The sequence below is a fragment of the Wyeomyia smithii genome, chromosome 1, assembly GCF_029784165.1.
Source record: "Wyeomyia smithii strain HCP4-BCI-WySm-NY-G18 chromosome 1, ASM2978416v1, whole genome shotgun sequence".
Taxonomy (NCBI): Eukaryota; Metazoa; Arthropoda; class Insecta; order Diptera; family Culicidae; genus Wyeomyia; species Wyeomyia smithii.
In genome coordinates, this window is record NC_073694.1 from 24,310,173 (window position 1) to 24,317,708 (window position 7,536).

At 47.5% G+C, this 7,536-nt stretch overlaps 1 non-coding gene across 1 annotated transcript; it reads right to left on the reverse strand.

Moving 5' to 3' along the window:
- Positions 1 to 226: 226 nt before the first annotated feature.
- On the reverse strand, positions 227 to 349 carry LOC129719239 (U5 spliceosomal RNA). Its single transcript, XR_008727162.1, has one exon. It is a non-coding gene; the product is annotated as a U5 spliceosomal RNA (small nuclear RNA).
- Between the last annotated feature and the right edge of the window lie 7,187 nt (positions 350 to 7,536).

The following is a 7,536-nucleotide window of genomic DNA, read 5'->3' on the forward strand; positions in this document are numbered from 1 at the left end:
AACAAATTCTCGATAAATTTGCAGTAATTAAATTGCAGACTAACTATCTGTTTAAAGATTTCAGGGTAGCGTAAGATTTAGTTAGGAGAACTGAGTTATGGCGGATTATGCTCGACCATGGTTTCCCAACAGTTTCACATCAAGTGTCAGGGTAGCCATATCTGACGTTACAAGGTTTGAAGAAGGGTGTCGGGCTATCAAATTTTCTGTTTCACTGCGCATTGAAAAGTGCTATACGGAGGGCTGGCGTGCAGAGAAGTGTGCCAAACTCATTAGAGTGTCCTTCTCCACAGAAATCTTCAGTAGAAGGCGAAAGATTTATTCTACAATTGAAGAGAGACCAGAGTTAAGTGAATAATTATTTAAAGTAATCGATGAATTCATTTACCTGAGTACATTGGAGACGCGCGACAATTAGGTTTACCGTGAAATCATCATCATTGATGAGCCCTCGGTGATTACGTCCAGGTGAGTCCCCAAACGGATGTCCATGAATGCTCCGCACATCCACCCTTAAGTCCTTGAGATGAGTTTCGCCTATCATTTACTTTAAGACTTCAGAGTACTTGGACCCGTCCGTCTCGAGTATGGGGGCGTCCTCCCTGCTCCACACATTCTTGACCTTCTGTGGCCGTTTTTGCACTTCATCTTTCTGTCATTTGCCGTCTTGTTGGCGCCGTCCACCTACTACGGTAACTTAAGGATTACTCGCAGCCTCCGGCCGTTTCTTCACATCTGTCTGCATCTGCCTGCAGACTACAGAGTAATTGCTTGTCGAGCTCATCGTTTCTTCATTTGCTTACAGGAAAGCGTCCCTCAAGGCTATGAAGGCCGACGCTTTTTCGAGGCGTCTAGGGGTACCAAAATTCACAGAACCGGTCAAAAACTAGAATCTTTATGCCATTTCACTCATTACTCACGGCACTTCTTGAAATACTTATATTCTGTAAGTTTCCAGTAGTCTCAACCGTGAGCGTTGGTGAGATTCCCTGAACAATGCCTCAGGGTCGGCACGCTTATCTTTAGTTTTCGCAGGTCAACTGGGGAATGCTTTGCCGATGAAAGACGTATTTGGCTAATCACAAATTTTTATTCTCACAATCCTTTTCTGTTGCTTATCACACTCTTACGTTCTATCTAACCTTTTCTTCTCTTTTTCACCAACGCTCACGGTTGAGACTACTGGCAACTTTTTTTTTGTATGCCTGAAGGGCATTGGGTAGAAAGCGCCACTGCGACAGGAATGTTTGTCTTTTGTGGCTGGTCCCGATTACTTTACACAGATTACAAAATGCTCGAACTCATTGATGGAGTTGAGCTAGTTGGTTGTAAGCCTGTGCCCCAATCCGGAACTACATGGTTGATAAAACCTGTGACCGTTTTGGGATTGGTGCTCCATACCTGGTATGGAGTTGAGAGGTAACTTCCAAAGAAGTTAAACCTCGATGAAGCAAGAGCCCCGCAAAAGCAAAGCAAATGCGCTGAACTCTCAGGTTCAGCATTGCAAAAGCGACAATAGTCGGTTAGGACTTTGCCGATTTTCTTTGAATGATAAAGAGCAGGACAGTGTCCAGTGAGAAGTCCCATGATGATGCGTAGTTCACTACGAGTTAAACTAAGTAGCCGTTTGGTAACCGTAGGGTTAGGGTAGATAAACTGTTTAGCTTGCCTGCAACCCTGCGCATGTTGCCATTGAGATGCTATCTTTAGCTTTTCCCATGTACTTAGTTCGCCTTTAATGGCGGATGTGGAAGTACCCAAAAACGGTTCCGGTCCAATGAATTGCTGAGCAGATCCTTGTCTTGCGAGGCTGTCGGCATGTTCATTTCCCTCGATTCCGCAGTGACCGGGTACCCAAAGTAGCATAACTTCGTTGATGCGGAAGAGTTCCCTGAGTGTTGCGATGCACTCCCAGACTAGTCTGGAGACACATGTAGCAGACTTTAATGCCTTTAGTGCCGCCTGACTGTCCGAAAAGATTCCGATTTTCGCATGTCTATATTTGCGATGTAGACATGTTATAGCACAGATATATATTGCGTATACCTCCGCCTGAAAGACGGTTGGCCACTTACCCATTGAGATAGTGGCCTTTATACCTGGTCCGTAGATCCCTGAACCAGTCTGAGGTCCGATTTTTGAGCCATCCGTGTAGAAGCGGATTGTGCCCGATGGAAGACTCGGCCCTCCATTGTTCCACATGGAGCGATCTGTGTCGATCACTATATATGGAACGTCCATGTTTGGCTTCGCTTCCATCCAGTCCGAGACTGTTGTTACTAAAGGTGTCAGCTTAAACTCCTTCAGGATGCTTAGGTGACCCGTTAGGTCACCTTCGAGCATCGTTGTATTTCTTTGCAGCCTTAGTGCGCCAAGCTCTGCTTCCTTCTTCACATGGAGATGTAGAGGAAGTAAGCAAAGCAAGGCCTCCAAGGCTGCTGTCGGTGTTGTGCGCAGGGCACTGGTAACTGAGAGACAGGCCAATCGTTGGACTTTGGTAAGTTTCGCCTGAGCTATCTTTTCATTTACTTTAGGCCACCATGCGAGGGCTGCGTAGGTGTACTGCAAGCCCAGATAGCTGAAGTTGCCTTCTTGATAGCGTAGTCTAGGTGAGCAGTCCAGTTCAGCTTCTTATCCAGAATGATTCCAAGATATTTGGTCTCATTGCTGAAACATAGTCTTACCCCATTCAGTAGCGGAGGAATGATTGTGTGCATTCTACGCTTGATAAATGGTATAATGACCGTTTTAGCGGGGTTAATGTTCAGCCCTTCTTCTGAGCACCACTGAGAGGTGCCGTTTGCATACGACTAGATCGAGTTGCATCACATTTTCCCCGAACAATAAGGACTATATCATCAGCATATCCAATGACTTCGAAGCCCAGCTGTGATAGCTTGGTTAGGAGAACGTCTACCACCAGTGACCATAGCAGTGGAGAGAGAAATCCTCCTTGAGGACACCCTTTCACTGCCCCTACTGTGACAGACGTATCCCCCAATGCAGCTGTGATCTTCCTGCTCGAAAGCATTGCTTGGATCCAGCTCATTGTAGTATCGTCGACTCTTCTATTTTGTAGAGCCGTGTAAATTGGTGCAATGGACGTGTTATCGAAAGCTCCCTCAATATCAAGAAAAGCGCAGACCGCTGTCTCTTTATATTTTAAGGACTTCTCGATCTTCGTCACTAGGCAATGCAAAGCGGTTTCAGTAGATTTACCCTGTTGATAAGCATATTGATGCTTGTGTAAGGGTAACTCCTTCAGAAACTCACTGCGGATGTAGTTGTCCGTAATTTTCTCCATCAACTTGAGAAGAGTTGACGTCAGACTTATAGGTCTGAAAGCTTTGGGCAATGTTTTGTCTTTTTTGCCCGGCCTTGGTATAAACACCACCTTAACGTTCCGCCAGTTGACCGGGATATGTCCCATAGTAAAGCTGGCTCGAAAGAGGCTGATGAGTTCGGACATAACGACTCCGTCCGATTTTTGTAGAAAGATTGGTAGAATGCCATCCGGTCCTGGTGACTTCATAGGCTCAAAAGAGCTTAGTGCCCAGTTGATAGAAGTCTCCGTGAAAATTCTACGAGCGAGCGCTGCGGAGTCACGTGACGTTATGCGTCTGGATTCGAGGCTCTGTAACTCTTCGACGTTCGAACCGGAGATTGCTGTCGATCCAGGAAAGTGAATGTTCATAAGAACATCCAGCGTTTCCTTGGTGGTGACAGTCAGACTACCATCTTCCTTTTTCAACTGCCCAAGACCATTCGTGTGACCTTTGGACATCGCTTTTTGCAGTCGCGTTGCCTCAGGTAGAGTCTGAATGTCTTCACAGAATCGAATTCTAGACCTCCTTTTGGCTTTGCGTAGCTCAGCGTTGTATTTTGTAAGGGATGCTCTATAGGCTTCCCAGTTGGACGTGATTTTAGCCCTGTTGAACAAGCGTCTAGCTTCCCGACGAAGGTTGCTGAGAGTTTCATTCCACCAGGGCACATCACGGCAGACTGTTCGATTTGTTAACGGACAGTTTGACATGAAAGCTTCCGTGATCCTGTGCTGTAGGTCACTTGCTGCGATGTCCAGTTCACCTGGAGTTCGAATATTTTGGTGGCAGGATGTTCTCGAATTGACCAAATGTTCCTTAAAAGAGTTCCAGTTGGTTTTCTTAGGATTCCTGAAATGTTCTCTTCTCAGAGGAGTAGCCTCGACGTCAAATCTGATGTGTCTATGGTCTGATAAACTGGGTTCATCAGAGACATGCCAGTTCTTGACTTTCTCCGTTATCGAGGCGCTACATAGAGTGAGATCTAGGACCTCTTGTCTAATAGCATTACTGAAAGTTGGCTCGTTTCCCACATTGCATACATTAACATTGTTAGAAGTAAGGTATTCAAGTAGGTACTCACCTCGAGTGTTGACATCCGAGCTGCCCCAGACTGTGTGATGCGCGTTGGCATCGCAGCCGACGATGAGTGGCTTGTTGATGCTTCGGCAGTATCGCACAAGTGCTGCGACTTCGGATGGCGGTATATCGTCCTCGTCCCCCGGGAAGTAAGCGGAGGCAACAACCACTTCTTGAGTGCCGTTGGTTGTCGGGACTTCCACCGCAATGGCAACCAAATCCCGTTGGATGAATTCTGTAATGGGAACAAATTTGATGTTTCTGTTCAGCAGAATTGCAGTCCTGGGATTTGACTGTTGATTACAATAGACCAACTTACTGTTTGTGTTGGCTAAGCCAAGGATCCTGGTGTCGTGGACCCATGGTTCCTGGATCAGCGCCACGGATAGCTGATCCTTGGTGAACCTCCGGCAAAGAACACCAGAGGCGCCCTTTGCGTGATGGAGGTTCACCTGAACGCAGCGTATGCTGCTCATTTTGTTGGCAGCGCGTCCTTCGTCGGATCTAGTTGAGATCCGATTGGCGGACGGTTGCCATCAGCGGTGACGCTGGGATGGGTAGTCTGCATACCCTCAGCAACAGGCTCCCGTTGCAGCAGACAGTAGGCGACAGAAGTGCTACTCTCACGTTTAGGCGGCGGAATTTGGCTCTGAGGGTCGCGACTGTTCAGATGCTCACGCTCACTCCTCTTTCGATTATTCGGCGGAACCTTCTTCGCTATCGCGGGAGTGCGTCGAGCAGGTGGTAGCGGTACACTCCCTGAGGGAGTCTCCGAACGTACCGTTCCTGCCTTCGCACCAGAACCTTTCGCGCCCGTGTTTGAGGACTTTCTGCCAACCTGCCGCATGCGTGCTTTGCCGTACTTGTAGTTCAGCAGGAAGCTCTGTGCCGCTATGAGGTTAGCAGACTGTTGGTCCAGCTCCACCATCAATTCGACAGTCTTTCCAGTAACGTTGCGATGACATACTCGCCATGCACGTGTGGAGAAACCGTCGTTCTGATTTTGGAGAAGACGGAGAATTCTCTCATTTGTGGTGTCCACACTGTCCTGGAAGTACCCTACAAATTTTAGGGCCTTCGGCAGGTCCTTCGTGCGAAAGACACTAAGGTGTGCTCCCTCCCACGGTATGAGAGAAGACGCCGTGGTCTCCAGCCATCTAACTGTGTCGTTGTCGGCACAGTCAAGTTGTAGGGTACCGTTTTTTAGGCGGCAGCTCCTAAACTTGGGCCTGATGGCCGGTGACTCCTGGTCCGCAATGCAGTCCAGAATCGTTGTGATAGACAGGCTCGTGGCCTCCAGCATCTTCCTATATGTTACCCCTGACGTTTGTCGCGGTGCAGGGGGCTCCGCGCAAGCCAAGTCCCGGGGCTTTTTGCTGCTCGGGCCCTTAGCGCTTGTGTTTGGCGACGCTGTCTCAGTCGACCGCTGTCGCTTGGTTGCGACCTGACCTGAGCGGTCAGCTTGGTCGACTGGTTGACGAACTATGCCTATGGCCTCCTCGCGTGAGTGACCCAGGCTTAGCAGTCTTTTAAGACGCCGCCGTTGCGATTGGGAGAGCCGTTTGACATCAGCACGAGGTGACTTAGGTTTCCCCTTGTCAATCGGCTGTGTCTCCGGATCGGGAAGACTGTCCGTCGGGCTCTCTTCTTTCCCGCTTGGCGAACCGAGGATTAGTGATGAAACTGAAGGTCCTCCGTCCAGCGATTCGCTGTCGAGGTTGAAATCCATCTCCAGTTCCATCTTCTCGGTTCTGCCTGTAGCGTGCAGCCTTGTGGGGCTGCACGCCATGGAGTGTGTTGGCTCCATTTGTTCCGACAGGTTGAGGTTGCCGGGGCCCTTTTTTGAAAATTTGTTAAACTCCAGTTTTTAGTCCCACGAGTTTGCCACGAAAGAAGGGGTCATCTGCGTGTCACGATAGCCTAACACAGAAGGCTAGGTTACTGTGGAAGGGCGCCAGGTATTCCACAGGCTCCGTTAGTGGCTGGGAATTTATTAAACCCCCCCCCCCCACCATTCATCTCTCGGCACGGGTCGCGTCACACCTTAGCTTAGGGGTTTAACCATTATTTTACGTAACAGCCATGGTTAAGAGCTGTTACAACCATCCTCCTTTCCAGGGGCTTTGGACCCTCTGCGCCAGTTCTCAATAATTTAAGTCTATTCGTACAGGCTACACTAAACTAAAGAGAACCGTCACAGGCGGAGGTAAAAAACTACTGGCAACTTACAGTTCATACATCCTCCATCCCTGATGTTGGTATCAAATCTTCAATAATGTCTTCTAGCTCTTGAATAGTCACTAGTGCAACACGATCAAGAAGTCTTCAACTAGGTTCATATTGGGAACCCTTACCAGGTCTCCGACATGGTTTTTCATTCAATTAAACTACTGGGAAGATGCATTCTTCTAACCTCAATATGATATCACCCTCTTTTCGCCGAAGCGCCGTTTGTTCGGTTTTAATATGTTCGCGTAAACTTCTGCTCGGATTCTTGGTGGCTTGGAGATACCATTTGAGGTGTGGCAGTGAAAATTACCGACGATTTACCGATTACCGACGTTTTTCTCGTCGGTTTTTTGCTTTCGATCCTGTCCCTACACAATCTCTCGAAAGTGTTATATGATTAATTGCATTGACTTAGACGTCTTTGAAACTGATCATCACTGCTTGAAACTTTTCGTTTTTATCACTAGCCACTCCGTCACTACGAGCCTCCTTCACTTCACCTCTAGTTGTACTAACCAAATAAAACACAAAGCACTGCTCGACTATACAGTCAGGTTTTTTTTACGTGTTTTTTTTATACGCGGATTTTTTTACGAGGTTTTTCTTACGCGGATTTTTGAATTAACGCGGTTTTTTTCACGCGATACCGTGCTAATTCAAAAAAATTTTCGCAAATTTCCGAATTAACGTGTGTTTGGAACCAGAAACGTTTAAGTGTTTATCTGGTAAAGGACTGCGTCCAAAAAATACCCTCCGCCCACCGAAAGATCCGGATTGACCGTCAAAGAGGACAATTTTAAATACTGGTTCTAGAGCGTCTCGGGTTTTTTCTAAAGCCCTTCTTGCTGGACTACTTTACGCGGATTTTAAAAAAAACGTGTTTTTTTTACGCGGATTTTTGAATTAA